Genomic DNA, 20087 nt, shown 5'->3' on the forward strand with positions numbered 1-20087 from the left:
TAGTTTCTGGTGCTGACAGGTTAAGCTACTGCGTGAGAAATCATAGTTCAGTTTCACACACACACGCATCCTTCGGGTTTCAGCTCCTTTATTTTCCTCCACCATCGGAGAAATATCTCATTTCTTGAAAAAGAGTGACAATTTTCGCTGTTTTTTTTTATTTTGAAAACAAAATCTAACAAATTACCAAATTTAAAATTGTAGATAAAATGGCAGGTCTAAATGATTCGAATTTTCGAAACTTGTACTCGATGATTGACTAATCCCTAATTATAAAAATGAATAAAAAAAAATTTTATCACAAAAATTAAATTTTAGTTTGCTAATATGATTCTGTGGGCGGTTTTTATAGTCCGTTCTTATTTTAAAACGGTTTTAAGTAATATCTTAATTGCTAATATAATTCTCTGATTGGTTTATGACATCTTCAAAACTATAAACTGAAGAGAGTCTTAAAATTCTTAAATAAGAATAAGTACCAGAAATCTTTCATTAAAACGAGGGTTCACGAGAAGGAAATAGTGCAACAAAAAAGATAAAGAAAGCAGTTAAATAATTAATCTGAGCATTTCAGAGACAGCGATTGGAAAACAGATCATCTTGTTTTTTTTTAATTTCGTAAATTTTTTTATGAAATAACATGAAATATCAGAATATCATGTCGATTATATAAATAGCTAAGACGTGTTTATGTGTTCCTCACGTGTTGCAGAGTAATAGGACACGTGAACACGGGTGGACAGAAAAACAGTTTTAGGAATCCGATTATCTAACTAAAATTGATTTGTGATAGCTCTTCCAGTCAGATCACTTTATGCAACAGCAGACGGAATCGTTTTCATTACGCGTTTTGAACGAATGTAACGTGTTCGTTTCAGTTTACGACTCTGTCCGTCTCCAGCGGGTGATAAGTCGCTTAGAGTCGCCAAAACTCGAGTCGTTGTCTACAAACGTGGAATTTCCTCGGAATTAGCACTTTGCGCTAAAGCGATGTCAGCGTTAGTCTTACAAAAACGGTAGAGTCAAACTCGTATTTCAATGCGCGAAAATGATATCTACCCTTTTCTCTTTCTGTAAAAACACGTCAAACATTTCCCATAAATTTCCGTAAATTACATCTATTCTTTTTACTATTCTATTATTTATCTCTTCTTTGGAAACATCTTCGTATAATAAAATCTTTTTGTAAAATATTCAGTCATATCCAACACATTATATTTTACACATACACACATACATATACACACATATACATATACATACACAGAATGTCAGGTAAAAACCATACCAATGCTTAAGGGTACATTCATAAAATCATTTTTAAACAAAAATCCTAATATCAAAATGTCGAGACTGTAATAGTTTTTGACTTATAAGTATTTAAATTTAAAATGAGTGAATCATACCGCCTAAAGTTTGCGCGTTCAGGTGTGATATAACACAAAATGCCAATTATATCTTTACGCGCAAACTTTACGCGATATGATTCGTTAAATTTAAATGCTTATAATTTAAAAACTATTGTGACTTCAACATTTTGATATTAGAATTTTTTTCTCAGGAATCTATTCTTGAACATCATTACAATCTTTATTCAATACCAGTAGTATGTTTTTCAAAATCAATTGAAATATCTAATTTCAGGTAAACTCATATATTATACATACTACACAAATCTCTTATGTGAAACAATTTTAATTAAAAAAAATAATAAAATTTTGTCTTCAAAATAATGAGCGAGCAATGAAATGAGCAGTTATTGATGCATCCAATCCGTTGCCCTTACTTAAGACTTACTTAAGAAGGAATCCTATTTGGACCATCTGAAATGAATGCCCATTCGAAAAATTCAGGTCATTTTTTCGGATATCCATGAGTCATGTATGAGATATGTATGTGTCCTTTCAAAGTAGTGCGACGCAATAATCACATCATTTTTGTTTAACATTGGCAAACAACAAGGATGTAATGATCCGTTGTGTCATTTGTGTCGCTTGTTGGAAGGCACACCATATACATCTATAATATATTAGGTGTTGGAATTAATTCGTAGCGTTTTACAAGCGATGGGAAGTACTTTCATTAATGTATTTTTTAATGCTCATGTGAAATAAATAACATTCTTTCATTAAAAAACGCTACGAATTAATTCCAACACCTAATATATTAATTAAACGTTTACTGTGTTCTGGAAATTTTGTCGTCTTTATATAAATTATTTTGCAAATGAAAAAAATTGAAACGTGCTCATAGTTCTTTTAAAATTTTCCGCTTTGTCGATTAGTCGATTGTGTAATTAACTCGCACTGAATTTATCCGACGTCGTAATCGCGACGCAGGCACGACTATCTCAATTTTTCGCACTTCGATAAGAGTTTCTCGCGGCGCAACGTCACGCTGATGCACTCGAAATGCGTATTCGTGCGAGTCGGAGATTGCACTTCTTCGGTCATTGATCCAGAACATGGAGAACGTAACGTTTCTCTCTTCATTTGCTCGATTCAGCGCAGGTCAATGAAAGGGGAATGCCGATATCGCGACAGCCACGCGTGTCTTGATTATCCTTGTAACTTCTTCATGTCGATGAAGGACTCCACGTGCGCATCCAGATAACCTTCGCAATCTTCGCAAAATTTATCGTTTGAAACATGGATGAGTTCATGTTGTCTCTTAATTATAGTACTTAGCGGAATGCAGAATGCGAATTAATCGTGCCGACATGTATGCTAATGCATTATTACCCGATATTGCATTGACTCATTTCTCTGGAAAACCCCGCTCTCAAATAAAGTTAGAATTTAAAGTAAGATGGGATTTAATTTTTTTTTTTTTTTTTTTTAAATAGAATGAAGGTTTTATTGGGTGACCTGTTACATATATTGCTTATTGTTTCAATTAGCTTTATTCTTTTCTGTAAATTTTTCTGTTAATATGAGCAACTCCTTAAGAAGAATATTTTAAAAAATTTAATATTAATTGTAATTAAATTTTAATAAACATTTTTTTTAATAATTGTGAAACATATATTAATGATCATATCATGTTAATAATTAACAATATTATTAATAAACAATATTATATTATATTTGTAAATAATTAATAGCTTGAAGTGTAATATCACATGAGATCACAATAAAAATTACGTCAAATTACGAGATTTGCACATTTTATTCTTTTAAATTGTGTGTATTTTTCTACTAAATGTATTTATAATATTAGGTGTTGGAATTAATTCGTAGCGTTTTACAAGTGATGGGAAGTACTTTCATTAATGTATTTTTTAATGCTCATGTGAAATAAATAACATTCTTTCATTAAAAACGCTACGAATTAATTCCAACACCTAATAATATCTGGGTTCTATAAAAAAAATCATAACATTTTCCACATATTAATTGAAAACTATATTCACACTTATTATTTTTTCAATTATTATTTCATATTTATTATTGTTACACTTAAAAGAGAGATAATTCATGTTCTTAATTAACTAAGACAAAATTTAGGATGCGTTGTAAAGTGGGATAAAGAATTAAAACTTAAAACTATTTCTCTTTATTTGGAACAGTTAGTCACTAAACTGTACGTGTATGCAGCTGAGTTTTTAGCACAAATATATTTTTTTATTACATTTTCATCTATTTCAGTACGTCATTACAAAATGCCTTAAATCTATTACATTTTCAGAACTTGATCCAATAAACGCTTTGAGCAATCGTTAAGCAATTTCCTAATTGCGTTACATTAATTTGAAAGCTCTTAATTTAGAGTGGAGATTATTACCAGAAAAAAATTATATAAATTTATATTTAAAAAAATTGTCACATCTTAAAGAATCTAAACAATTTTGGATAGGTTCAATAAAAATAGAAAATGAAATGGTTTTCCTAAAATTATTCAAATTTGCTACAGCAATATTATCTCTACCTCATAGTAGTGCAACAACAGAACGTATTTTCTCTAATCTTAATCTGATAAAAACTAAATTCAGAAATAGACATATACAATCATGTAGGATTCTTTTTCATGCCAAAGAAATCTTAAATAATACAGAGTGTTGTACATGGAAACTTTCACAAGAATTATTAAAACAATTTTCAAGGCATACTTTCTCAAATAACAATGAAAATGATTATGATGAGACATTAAAATAGTTTTGTTTGTATACATAATAACAGACAATATGTGATCGAAGTCTTTATTTTATTTTAAGAAACTGCCGTCTGTTGCAATATATTAATATTTGTTTTTATTTTATTTTAAAAGGTTACCTTTTGCAATATATTAATATTATATCATGATAAATTTAATAAGAGCGAGTATTATTAGGAGTACAAATTAGTTCGGTTCATTTTTTTGTGTTCAAAAATGCATTTATTTCAAAACAAAATGAATGAACAGATTAATTAAAGTATTGTCCAGCGCTGGCTACTACTTTTCCCCATCTCTCAGGCAATTTTCGAATTCCATCTCGAAAAAATGACTCGTCTTTGGAGGCGATCCAATTTTGGAGCCAATTTTCGATTTTTGCGAAAGAAGTGAAGAAGTGATGACTTGCCAAATCGTGCTGCATCCTTCGGAACAACCAGTAATCAGAAGGAGCAATGTCCGGAGAATATGGCGGGTACGGTAAAACATCCCATTTGAGCGTTTCCAAATATTTTTTTACGACTTTAGCGACATGAGGCCAAGCGTTATCATGAAGAAAAATAACTTTATCATGTCTTTACTCGTATTCCGGCCGTTTTTCTCGCAATGCACGGCTCAAACGAATCAATTGTAGCCGATACCGATCGCCCGTAATGGAATCGCCAGGTTTCAGCAGCTCATAGTAAACAACACCCTTTTGGTCCTAGCAGATACAGAGCATGATCTTCGAACCGAATGTTCGGCTTTGGTGTTGATGTTGAGGTCGATGGCAACGATTGACCGGGCTTAGCGTAGTATTTTTTCTTCTTGGGGTTGTCGTAGAATATCCACTTCTCATCTCCAGTCACAATCCGATGCAAAAAACCTTTTCTTTGTTGTCTTTGAATCAGCTGTTCGCAAGTGAAAAATCGCCTTTCAACGTCTCTCGGTTTCAGTTCATAAGGCACCCAATTTCCTTGTTTTTCAATTATTCCCATGGCTCTCAATCGTGTAGAAACGGCTTGTTGAATTACTCCCAATGATTCTGCAAGCTCCTCTTGCGTTTGACTCTGATCTTCTTCGAGTAATGCCTCTAATTCTTTGTCTTCGAATTTTTTTGGCTGTCCAGAGCGAGGCTTGTCTTCAACGCTGAAATCTCCATCTTTGAAACGTCGAAACCATTCCCTACATGATTTATCAGTTGGAGCAGTGTCACCATAAACTTCGACAAGCATTCGATGGGCTTCAGCTACACTTTTCTTCCAATTAAAGAAAAAAATTAGAACCTCCCGCAAGTGCTGTTTGGTTAACACAAAATTCGACATTTCAAACACAATAAAAATCATTTTTGTATGAAACTCAAAGCGATATAAACTGAATATTATTAGTAGATGTCTAACCTCTCTGAAACCTCTCTCAAAATCAGTTGTCGCTATGAACCATTCACAACAGCCGGAACCAGCTTTTGGAAAATTAACCGAATTAATTTGTACTCCCAATAATATATATGGGTACGTATATATATATTAGGTGTTGGAATTAATTCGTAGCGTTTTTTAATGAAAGAATGTTATTTATTTCACATGAGCATTAAAAAATACATTAATGAAAGTACTTCCCATCTCTTGTAAAACGCTACGAATTAATTCCAACACCTAATATATATATATATATATATATATATATATATATATACAAGGTGTCTCTTAAGATGGGTCGGGGTCACATTGGGAACAGAGAATGGGAACAAAAAATTCTTATACCATTTTGAGATACTCGCTGTAATTTTCGAATTAAAAAAGAAAATGTCTAAGCCAATATGCGGTTAAGCCGCGCCGTGCGAATTCATAGGATGGCCCACATTCGAGCGGCGACGAAGCGCTCTTTCCCCTTCCTTGCTCACTGCCGTCGTCGCCACTCCAGTGTGGACCGTTCTACGCACATTGGCTTAGATGTTTCCTTTTTTAATTCGAAAACTACAGCGAGTATCTCAAAATGGCATAAGAATTTTTTGTTCCCTTTGATCCATTCTCCATCCTCAATATGGCCCCGACCCACTTTAAAAGACCTGTACATGTGTGTGTGTGTGTTTGTGTGTGTGTGTTTGTGTGTGTATGTTTGTGTGTGTGTGTGTTTGTGTGTGTGTGTTTGTGTGTGTGTGTTTGTGTGTGTGTGTTTGTATGTGTGTGTTTGTGTGTGTAATAAAAAGCTCTTTTTATAAGCTAAATAAATATTTAAATTTTATTTCACCGAAATTATAATAAAACAATATTATTAACTATACGTATTAAAATGTAAATCAAATTATAAATAAAATACATATTTATATACAAATTGAAATATGTATATACATATATAGATATATTTAAATCAATAATAAATATATATTTATATCTGTACCTATTTTATTTCATGCGTTTTATTTCTTTTTTTTTAGTACATTTTTTAGTATATTTATGACCCTAATGTAGATGTTACATTTTGCTATAGGTGTCAAAATGTTTTAAATTTTTGTCGCAGCAACACTGAACTAAGATCGCTAGCCATTTATACGGCACTACCATTTTCAAAATGGTTCCTAATCGGCTATGTCCGGATATGTTCGCCTTTGCAGCCTCTGATGCCTTGGATAAATCATCTTGTTAAGGGTCCATGATCCAATTTTTCAATAAACGAGATGATAACATGCGTGGCATCTGTAATACAATCATTTTCTGAAGAATTGAATTGGACATAACATTATTATACATGGATAAATTCGGCATTCGATGCTCTTTAATTTTTGTCTGAAAAATTGTTTTAATTTTGCAGCCCTGATGAATGGGAGTGGGGAAGTAAATTAAAAAATTTGATTTTTTTTTAAAAGGAATACACTATTATATAATATTATATATATAAAATATTTATACTATATAAAATATATTAGGTGTAGTAAAAATAAATCCATTATTTTTTCAATAGCTGGCTTTAGTAATCTGTATCTCGTCTACGCGTAATACAAATTACTAAAGCCATCTATTGGAAAAATAATGGATTTCTTTTTACTACACCTAATATATTTTATATGGTATAAATATTTTATATATATAATATATGTAATCATGTAGAATACGCCAATGTGGAACTATGGATTTTCCCGCCAATAATTAGGGTTCCTTTGTAGAGACAGTTCTCTTGTAAAATAGGTCTGGAGTCAGGTTACATTTCGATCGGTTTTGCTCATCTCTATTTCTTTTCTTTAGCATTTAGGGTATGGTCAATGCAATGTTGCAAATGCTTTGAAGTTGAAATGCTTTTTTAATTGGTCAATTTGTAAAATTCTTTCTTCTCATTCATCCATCAAACGCTTCAAAGTTTGAAAATAATACTGTATATGATTTTTCAAAATTTTTTTATCCACTTTTTAGTACTGTATTTTCTCATTTTTACCAATATAAGAAAATACGGTATTAAAAAATTCTGAAAAAATTATAAAAAAATTTTTAGAGTTCTATGAAAAGAAAATTAATTGTTGTCTCTTGCAGTTTTTTTTGTGAAGTTGATAGTATTTGAGTAAAAAATTATTAAAGATCAATTTTCGACAATTTTTAGCAATTAATATCTTGTTATTGCGAAAATGATGGAGGATTTTTTTCTTAGTTTAGTCCATTCTGTCCCTATGTAAAAGATTTATCATTATTTTCCAAATACCCTTATACATAAAGTTGTAGGTATACATGTGTATGTAAATACATTTGTATACATGTATATATTCTGCAATACACTCTACTTTTTTGTTAATTTTATAACCAAATTAGTGTTTCCTAAAAGAACTAACTTTTTAAGAATATTTTTATGGGAGGCCACATTATTATCCATGTTTCTCTTCGATTCGCCATTATACATTGTTGCCACATTTTTATTAATAGAACCTTAATAAGTAATAAATAGTTCGTAATTTTGAATCCAGAATTGATTCGACAACATTTTAATGAATGTAATTGTCAAGTTTTAAAGTTAAATATTCATTATTGTAGCGAGACTTTGACCACAGCGCGCGGAAACATAAAATAATCGAGTTTAGAGAGATATTAGCTGCAAATCGTATATAACACTGCAGGAACTTTGAAACATATTGTCCCGCGTTCACAGAGTTTAGTTTAGTTTATTATATTATTATTTATATTCCCAGTCCAATAGCTATACAAAGCCCTGTCTGGGCAAAGTTACTGCCTTATAACGTGTTATTGCCTTATAACGAGAAAAAAATATTTTATGTAACTGCAAAAAACTCACACAAAGTCAAAGATAAAGTTGTATATTTTTTACAATTAAAAATGAAAGAAAGGAATTCGTAAGAGTACATCGCTAATTGGATAATTCAAAAATATTCTCATTAGTAAAGCAAAAATTATTATATTAGACACCCCGACCGATGTGAATATATCAAGATGAACGGTAACGGGAAAAATAAAATAATTAATATAAATTTTCCCTCTCAAAATAAAATAATTAATATAAATTTTCGGAGGGAGATTTGAATCCCCAAATCCCCTCCCCCTGGATACTCATGTAAGTAATGTAAGGGGGTGGATTTAGAATTTTTCAACGCTATTGTCCTTTCCACAGTTGTCAGGTCCCGAATATTGTTCTGGAATTCAAAATCCGATTTCGATCGTAACGGAAATTATGTGAACACGTGGCTGAAGGATTAAAGAAAGATTTAATTCAAGATCAATGTGTCAATATATATTTGAAGATCGATAACGCGGATTCGATACTTTAATACAGTCTTGTTATCTTAATTAAATTGAAAAGATCATTATCGTGTGTAAAACTCGATGTACAACTTATGTACGATCGCGATTACAAATTATTCGCCATAGATTCGATGGCGTTGAGTATACAAAATAATTCTAAAATTACGTTCGAAACGGTTTCTTTCCGCAAGTTATCCGGTATTTCGAGATTAATACAGATATTATGCGATACATATTATTAACACAGACGCGAGCAGACTGTGCAGACACTCTGAGTAGTGAAATGAATTAGTGAATACCTCACTCGAGCAAAAAACCGGTTTTTCCCATCAAGAAACACCAGAAATTGGTTTCTTTAAAACTGCAGTCTTAAAAGAAAAATTGAAAACTTGACAATGATGGTTCGGACTTTGACAAAAGCTGCTTTTCTACTTTTTTGAGTAGACAAATCAACAACGCATATTGCGTTGTTAGATTCGTTTACTTATTCAGAATTCACTTATTTTGCAAATGTTAAAAGTTTATAGGACTATTCTTTTAAATGTAAAAGTATAATACAATCAGGAAAAGAAACTTCCAACAGAGTAATAAAATAAATATTCTGATAAACGCGATCAATACTTGATGACAAAGAATCTTATTGTATAAATTTTTTTCATACAATATGCTATAAAAATTCGACGATTTTCTCATTATCACACTTCATACTGCGTACAACTTGAATAATCAAGAAGTTACTTATTTCGATTAGCAATAACCAACAAGTTTTGACACATTTGTGCAAGCATAGAAAAATTAGGTGGTGCAGTGATGCACGGCAGTTTATTATTTCGTTCAATCAAGATGTGAGTCCTAGTAAGCACTTTGATTCGCGTCAATCATATCGATCATTCGACGAACCTGACTCAGCGATCTTCTACGCGCTGTTGGACTGCTTTTACCGGTCTGAATATATCATAATTTTTCCATTGTACACTAAATATGAAATATACTTCTTTCTCACTTTTGAAAAAACTCACTTTTGGAGTTGAAGTTTTCTATTTTATAAAAATGAAGATATTTTTTTAAATATAATATCTACAAGAGTTCAACATGATTATAAAAATTTCAAAATATTATTGATATCTTATTTTTTTATTATATTAGTTAGAAAGATTGGTGAAATTAATTATCAACGAAAGAACTCTAGTATCAATTAATTGAACAATGATATGATTCAATCTTAACGTAATTACGATCGATGCGGATAAGTGGAGCGAGAAGAGATTAGAAAATCAATCGTATCTAATCTCTCCTTGTCGATAACAATGAGGAAAAGAAAGAAAAAAATAAAAAGACAACACACCACGTCGTATCCCTTATATCATTCATAAAAGGTGAATGACCGCAATACAGACTTCTCCGGAGAAAATTGTCGTGCCCCCTCTCTTTTATTTACTCGGAATGAACGCGAGTAGGTACTCGAAAACACTGGAACATGGTCGAAAATTAGAAACTTGTTCACATATGTAGCGCATGGCGCAACGCAGCACCGGAAAAAGAAAGAAAGGGAACGAAAGCGACGGAAATGATTTGTTTCGATAAAGAGGAGGAAGCGAATGGAGAGGCGCGGAGATGAGTCGACGGTAACGACAACGAGGAACAGGACGAACGGAGAAACGCGGTCTACGCTCTGTCTGTGATCCAGTAGCGAGGGTGAACGACCGTCCATGTGGAGGACGTGTTGACTGCTCCCTTCCCGTCCAAGAAACACCGCAGAAGGACGAGCACGGGGCGCTACTGCGCGCGAGAAGCACGATCACGTCGCAGACGTGATTCGCGGCATGCTAAATCGGACATACGGCTGGCCGGACGTATGGTATGCGGCCGGGGATTTCGTGCGATGGAAATCGGAGAGTTGGGCGACGCGGCGCGGCGCAAAGCGCACACCTGAGTTTTCTCGGATTTCTCGCGGCACGGGAACGACGAGTCGCAAGACCCAGGTCGATATTCGTAGTCTGTTCTTATTTCAAGACAGTCTTAAGTAATGTCTTAAAATATTAATATTAATACGGCTGTGTGTGATTGGTTTATGACAGCCTTAAGAAAACCATAAACGTACTTAAAAAGACCAACTATGAATATATCGGCCCTACAGATTCTCAAGTAAAAGATTCGAAACCGTTAGACAACTGACTTTTTTTTGGTCCGCTACATTTAGGACGGTACTTCAGATAGAATAAGAGGCATGAATATCTATGCCAGTACATTCATGGTTCGTTTTCGTTTTAAGACCGTTTTAAGATGTTAATAATATAACCCTCTGATTGACACATCTTAAAATTGTACTTAAGACTGTTTCAAATGTAAGACGGTCTTAAATACAAGATTCGACTGTGAATACCGATCACAAACCCGTCTTAAGACATTTCAAAACGGTTTTTTAATAAAGACGTACTATAGTTAGTTTATAACATCTCAAGACTATATTTAAGATGATCTTAAATATAAAAACTATAATAAACCAATCTATCTCATTACATCTCAAACAAGTCCTAAAAAATATGATGGAACAAACATATGATATTTAATTTTTTATTTGAGGATCTCTAACGAAGCCCGAAAACGTCAAATTCGAGATTCGAAATCGAGACTCTGTACGCAGAATCTCGCAAGGAATTACGCGTAAAACAAACTGGACCTACTATTGCTCGAATTTTGATTTTACTAGAAATAGATATACGAAATTTCTATTTCACGTATTCTCGTATGTATTTTAAATTTGAAGTAGGTCGCAGCATCGCAGCTCGTGGAAGCTCCGTGCTCGGTCGTTGCCCTCCGCATGAAGCAGACGGCATTCAAATTGCAACAATTGATGAAAATTACGTTTGTGGGTTACGATTGATCCTAATTACGCCGGGGATCAAGCGTCTATATTGCATGTAATTATTATTTACGTGTAATTTGGCTGCGGGGCTAAAATTCGAAGTGGGGCGCATCGAACAGGAAGACGTTGGGTCGTCGACTGCAATTGTCCCGCGCGGCTTTATTACATATGGAAAAAAAAAAGGAGATAGGAGGCGAGTAGGTTAATCTTCCTGTTCAGAATACCTTCCTCAGGCGGCGCTAATAAATGCTAATCCACTAATGAGGATTTACATAGCCGTGTTAGTCGCAACAATAACATTCTATTGCATGTCCTCCTTGCGAACTCCGAGCATTAGATGCACGCTGTGCAGGTCCATAATTCCTCGCACGTATCAATAAGTGCATCCAACATTCTTCTTCCTTAACGAATTCGTGGCGGTTGGCTTAATCGGCACTCTATATTAATAGAATTGGTTGAAATGCACGTAGCACTAGCCAGTGCTTTCTGATCACGTACACTTCACCTTATGACGATACATAGGTCATTGACCGATTGATTTAATCAGTTAATTGATATCGACATAAAGAGTACGCGCACTTGAATAGACCTTGGATAGAGATATTCACGTAACATCACGATTAGATAAAAAAGAGAAATTCATTGTTGCAATATTAAAACACATTTAATTACAGATAAAAGATAGCGGATAACGGGCGTTTAGATAAAAGATTAGACAAATATAAGTAGGGTAAGTCATAGAATCTGCAAGTCAAACTTTATTCTTTTTTTTTTGTTCGATTACGAGAAGCTGCTTGATCATATTAGATTTTCAAAATCTTAAAAAGTGTATTTTGTATTATAGTACTTTTCCTTAAAAAACTATAATTAATAAATATATTAGGTGTTGGAATTAATTCGTAGCGTTTTTAATGAAAGAATGTTATTTATTTCACATGAGCATTAAAAAATACATTAATGAAAGTACTTCCCATCACTTGTAAAACGCTACGAATTAATTCCAACACCTAATATATTTACAGAAAATTGATTACGATCAATGAAATTTGAACGATAACAAATTACCAGAATTTTTACTTGAGATTAAGATAAAGATTCTTCAAATTTTAAAAGATAAAATGAAATATTTGATAACTAAATAAAATGTAAAAAAAAAACGCCCGATCGGTTTCCCATATATAGATTCAGTTTGAATTCCAAAATTTTTATTGGACTTGTGACATTTCCTGATTTCCTTCAGCTCGCGACAACGTCGGCCGACTAGTAGAGCACAGGCCACTGATAGAGCGCCTAACAAAAATAAGAGACCGATTAGAGCGTAGTATTTACTACCGTGCACGTTCCGTACGATCCACGGCGTGCTGTAATAGAAGGTGGTGCAGCTGTAGGAAGAGGAGGAGGAGATGGTTGGTGGTGGGATATATCTGGAATGTGTGTAAGGTAAGCGGCATCCGGGCAATGCCCTCGCATGTAAACAATCAGAAATTGCAGCCCCGGTTTCAGCGAGTAAGTGGGCACACCGCTCACGTGTGTCGCATTTATGTTTATACGGTCGATCGATCGGGCCGGTTATATTGGCCGTCTCCGTATACGAGTGCCGTGCATATGCGTGCGCGTGTGTACGACTCGCGCGTGTACGACTCGCGTGTGTACGACTCGCGTGTGTACGACTCGTACGACTCGTGAGCGCATACCAGACCGCCGTTCATTTATCGCGCTGCGTTGCGCTAGCCCGATATCTCGGCCCGTGTACTGTTGCTCGATCACGCGAGCTTCTAATTGGAGGGTTTCGCGCACGGCGAACAATTACTGAGAGGTGGACGGCGCCGATACCTTTTTCCTAATCCCCCCCTCCCCCCCTTCTCGCTATTCCTGGGAAAACACACCGCGTTTGTATCTGCGCCCGCTTCCGCGATAGCTTAGCGGTAATCCTGACGTTAGAGAAACTTGAGGTGAGATCGCTGCGATCTTTTTCACTGTGGCGCGATAATGTGTAATTAGAGCAAAATAGCTCAATACTTTTCGCTATAAAGAAGTCCTATTAGTATTGCTTGATTTTGTCTTGTTAGTTTGAATAGTTGAAGGAAGAGTAGAAGGAACGTACTATTACTAACTATTAGAGCCTAAGAGCCTTATGTTATGTATCTTTGCCTGGAACTCTCCTGAGAATAAAAAAATATTATATATAACATCATAAACATCATTTATCAGCAGTCTGTAAGCACCAAACACATCAGAAATTGGATACACCGGAATACAAAGTTTCCGGTAGATTAAAATCACATTATTTCTATCGCTGTCGCTATTCCTTCCCTCCCACGTTGCGTCTGGGACTATATGTATAATATTAATATTTAGTATCTTTATATTATAAAAAAAAAGAATCTGTTATATTGAGTTTAAACGTACAATCATAAACAGATTATTATTTTGTGTTAATGACACAATAATGAATTGTTGATTGATTTTGTATAATTAGCATTTGAAAAGTTATAAGTACAAATACTTATTACTGATCCTCGCATCTGATGAACAGATGCCTGCCTTCATAACCGAAAATCCTAAATGAACTGAGGAACAAATTTTTCGCAAATAATACATATACAATATACAAATAATACATATACATATACAAATAATATAATAATAAAAATTTCGTAAATACAACAGGATTGTAATATAACAACGTTGAAATATAATGATACTACTAATATATTATTTTAATTAAAAATTATATTGTATTGGGAGGGAGAGAGAGAGAGAGAGAGAAAGAGAGAGAAAGGAAGGGGGAAAAATCTTATAAAAGAGCATATATCGGTGTGTAGTAGAATATCTGCAACAAGCTTACTAATAGTGCGCATTAACTCGGAAAAGAAGAGAAAAAAATCACAAAAGGAGAGAAATTATCACAAAAAAATAACGATGCTTGTATGCTAAACGTATTTATGCTTAGATCTATTTAACCTAGAGCCGAAAGATTTACTACCTCTCACTTGCAGGAACTCTATTTCTCGCATACTAAGACCCCCTATTTCTGCTAAGGAACTTGAGGAGTTTTGATATGTGATATAATTTAACAGATGAATCTTGAGATTCGGTTTTTGCGTTACATTATAATAACACTTAATATAATTTATAATGCAATTTTATCTAATCATATCTAAAAAATATTGTATATTCCGATTATTCAGATGTGATATCGCGACTTAAGGACTTTCGGTCGTCGAACTCAAACGCTTGATTGACGATAAATGAAAAAGCATATCGTATATCGCGCGCGTCTCATTACACTGTCAGCAAACGTGTGAAATATTTTAAAACTAGATATAATCAGAATCATTAGGTGCATTGAAATAAAATAGTGATTTCGTTTCCTTATAATAAACAATTATAATAACTATTAAAAATTGGAAAAATAAAGCTGATTACTTTAATATAAAAACTACTGCTGCAGTAAAGATTTCTGAACTATCTGTTAACAATTCGTCGAAATCTCCAATAATCTAGAGATTAATTTTCAAATATCCTAATCGTATATGTTTTTCCAATTTCCGGCCGAAAAAGGAATTTCAAATTTCCAATTGTGGCAAACAAAATTCCGACTAATTGCTCTTAATCTTTTTTTTTAGTGCACTTATCGATTCTTTTTCGGTTCCAAAAATAATGGTCTAGCAGGAGGAAAGCAGATATGATAAGATTTTCTTTAAAACAGCACTTTAGTAACAATTTTGGATGGCAGTAATCGATCTCAGATATTAGGCGGGTCAACGATTTCTGTGGACAACACTTACTAATGGAAAGTTAACAATGTAGTTCTTAATGTTCTTGTATCTTAACAATTGTAGTTCTTACGTTATACATTTATAACTATGTACACATATTTATAATTCCTTTATTGGTACGTGGAATAAAATTTACAAATAGTAGATTTTAATGGAAAATGTACTGAGGAAGCTTAAAAGCGTAGAATCTAATAAAATTCATGATTAAAAAAGTGTAACGTAATAATAAAATTTTTCAACTTTGAAATAATTGTATTTATATCCAATTGTATTTATATCTAATTTTTTGTCAAAATTGTTAATTTGTTACATTATTTTTTAAAAAATCATAAAATCATATTTGGTTTTTTTAGCTATAATTTTGAATTTGCTTTTTAAGTTATGTCAAGTTGAGAGATAACGCGATTATTTCATTTTAATCCCTTTTATTGCATCTCACGTAAGTTGCAAGCTCAGATGTGTGTGCGTGCAGTGGAGTTTCTGGAAAGTACAGTGGAATTTCCATACTACGTGAGGCTGTGAGAAGTTAGCGAGATTATTCCCCATTCTTACATTAGAGGCGGAGCATTAAAAAGAAATAATTGTATTATATATAGAGTGAGAACGTTTGCACAGATGCCAATGCAATATAATCTATTTTAACACTGAAAATTTTTGTCATGTACATGGAAGGGAAAATTAAAAAATTATAGAGTACTGAAGTTAAGAAAGTTCCATTGTATATTGAATGCATCATAGTGGTAAGTTCTAATGGCCAAAAAAACAGACTTAGGACGCTCAGGTAGACAAAAATTTGTTGATCACTATTTCTTCACACGATTGAAGGTTCATTTTTAGAAATTGAGTCAAATCTCACATTATTGTGAGATAGCTATTTATATCGTTATTCAACCGTTAAAAATCATTGAAAAATCGGATTGAAATATGGATATCTTTTGTCGAAAACATCATTGCATATAAAATATAGTTTATTTAAAAATCTTTGCACAAATGTATAAAAATGGATTATATGTATATCAAAGTAGATATCACACATTTTATATTTATTTTCCAAGATTAATTCTTAAACGCCTCACTACGACGGAAATAACACAATAAATGGTTGTTATGGCATATCTAGTATGTCAACAATAGTAAGTGTATCATTATTAATAAAAACGTTATAATAGAAAAAGCATTGAAAAATATTGGAAAAAAGTCGGATATGTCATTCTAAAAAAGCATTTAAGGAGATATTGATACTATAATTTATAAAGAGTATAATCATTCATTTAATGTGCGATAATATGAAACAATCCATCAATTTTGACATAAAAGGTGAATGACACCTTTTACGATAACTCTTTGAAAAAAAATTCAATTTATCAGAATACTTATCGGTCATCATTTAATGATGTAAAAGTATTATCAGTTACATTCATCAGCTACATTTATCAATCTTGATAATATTTATATTGAAGTATCGGGAGTTGTGGGCAAAATATATTTTAAGATTCACATTCTTAAACCCGAAAAGTATTCAAGAATATTGGCCTGCTTTGTCGGACAAATTTTGCGAGGTTATCGTATTTACCTCTTCGATCAGCAACCGTTTCCAATTGAAAGCGCATTATACGATAATCCGTTGACCGACATCATTTTCGATGCTTTCTGTAAGGCAATAATGATTTATCAATCGTTCAAAGATGTAAGGTTCAAAGATATAAATTGTTATATTACACAATTTGACACTTATCGATAAAATAAAGAAGATAACCTTTAAAATTTAAACTGTAAAAAAGCAAGCATGATTATTTGTTAATATAACATTTATCTTTTAATAAAAGTATATATATATATTATATATATATATATATATATATATATATATATATATATATTATATATATATATGTATATGATAATTTTTTTAATAATATATCTATACGTACAAAATCTTCTGAACTTTAACTTTGTTCAATTTTATCTTAAAGAATATTAATCGTTAAGATATTTGAGATTAAAAATAAAAAGGCCATATGTAACAGACAGCAAATCTTAATCTTTCAACAAATCTTTACAACAAATAAATGAATTCGAGACTGCTCTATAAATAGAGGATGACGTAATGCTTTAAAGATGTTAGTTAATTGAATTAAATATAAAAAAATCATTATATATATATAAGTTTTATTTTCCTTCGAACAAAAAGATTGCCGCTTGTACGGGAAGGAAATTGAGGACAATTATCACATTTTGCGTCATTGCTTTGCTCTCTCCTGAGATATAAGTCCTAGACACATAGATATGAAGCCATATGTTTCCCAAAGATCTATTGAGTAAGAGGGTGAATTGTTAAAACTCCCTAGTCTTAAAAAATATCGCATATGAAAAACTAAGAAAATGCTATAGTATATATAACGCATACTATAGTATTTCGTACTTGTATGTGATACTTTTCGAGAATAAGATCCTTAGTGACGAATACACCGAAAGTATAATACCGAAAGTTTCAGCTTGGAACTACTAACACAACTCTAACATCTGGGGTAGAATCGCGAGGCTCTTTTGATCTACAGTGAGAGCAAGTATTCGTACAAGGAAATTTGTTATAAAAAAAGTCTTATTTGTAGAAAATAAACATTAATTAGCAATTTTATACAATGAATACATTCTGTTCTAACAATAAACTATAAATAAACAAACTTCGCATGTATTCCTGATTTTAGAAACTAAAACTTCTTATTTGTACGAATATTTTTTGAGCATTTAACAATACAATTTTTAATTTTCACTTATTTTTCAAATGATATATTTTATCATGTATCGTATTATCGTATATAATTAATACTTCTTTTGGATATATATAATTTTATAGAGATAATTTTAATAAGAAACATACAGTGTCTATTTTATTCTTTAGGAATAAATTATTAATCAACAAGAAATGATCGTCAATTAAATATGATGAATAATATTTACTTTTTAAAAATAAAGTTTTTTTTTTAAAATATTTTCTTTATACGAATACTTTTTACACTCACTATAGATGACGAACGGATCCCTTCTTGAAAAGACCCTTAAAGGATCTGTCCGCTCTCCCAATTATTGCTACTACTACTACTATTTTATTTTCCTTACAAAACGGATAACGAAATCTATTTAAAATTTTAGTTATTATAAAGATGTTTAAGTTATAATATATATATTGCATTTGTCATGAAAAGAGACGTTGATTGCATGATAATTGTTAAATACGATAATTGGATGGTAAAGCTTACGTATACATAAAAGCAATATTTGATAAACGAAACAACAAGTACGTGAATTGCGCCGTTAATAAACAGTATTGCAATAGATTCGATCAAAATGGTATTGATATGTTCAAAATTCGTTACTGAAAGGTCATGCTCTTGAAACAACTCGATAAACGTGACTGATTGTTACAATCGAACGAGGTGAATTGCGTAGGATCGAAATACAATGCCGTTTACAAATACTACGTTACTTTACCGGCAAATCAAAGTGCAAAGTGTAGGTGCAAAGGGGCGTTAGCATATACTTTATCAAGCTGATGTTCATTAAAATTTTGGTAAAACAATTATTGTCGCGCCCGCGTGAGATTGGCCCGGTGCAACGTTCTTTTTGACATGAAGAATAATGAACGATAACCCGACTAGCCTCAAAATTTTACCAAGTTAAATGATATTTCATTTCGAAGAAATGATTGAACTTTTTGATACAATTTCTTAGAAAAAAACTCAAACAATTTTCCATGTATAATCGATACATCAGTCACGATTGAGAAACATAAAGTTCACTCGAATTAGAAGTGTGTTGACATTTGACTGATCAAATATGAATTATCTAAAACCATACAAACAAGTTGCTGCTTATTAATCTGTCAATGACATTTCAATGATTTATACTTACATGCAAAATAAGGCATTGAAATACTGATGAATGAATTTTAACAACTAGAGTACTCATTATAATGCAGATAAAAAATTGCTATTAGCAAAAAAGTGTTAGAGATAATTTATTGTATCACTTTCATTTTTAATCAATTATTAAAGCGTTTTAAAAATTAGAACTAAAAAACAAGTAATAAAAAACATCTTATACTTTCTATCAAAGTTGTAAACACATGCAAAATAATAGATTCTATTATACGAGTAAGTTGTGAAATTTAATCGATTTCGGCTCGTGGGAAAAGTATTCAAATAAATCAGACGCACGCGTAAAGCTGTTGTGATCAAGGCTATTGCGATCAATGATCTTTCAGCGAAATGAATTAGCAAATGTCTCGATCATCGACTCATCATCAATTACAGCGTCTGTCTTTACGTGTTTTAATACACGTGTTGACCATCCATGACCTCATGTTCTAGCTAACAATTTCGTCTATCTTATCGTCTGTCTGCTAATCTATTTAATATTCATTTATAATACGCTTGTACAAAATAAAACCTAAAGAAGAAAAAGCTGGTTTTAAAAAATTGCAGTTATATTTTTTATAATAATCAAATGATGAAACTCGATACTCCTTCCATTTTTGCTACAATCTGTGATTGATAAAAAGAGGAAAAAGAA

Source organism: Acromyrmex echinatior, chromosome 5 (genome assembly GCF_024713525.1).
Source record: "Acromyrmex echinatior isolate Ae372 chromosome 5, ASM2471352v2, whole genome shotgun sequence".
Taxonomy (NCBI): Eukaryota; Metazoa; Arthropoda; class Insecta; order Hymenoptera; family Formicidae; genus Acromyrmex; species Acromyrmex echinatior.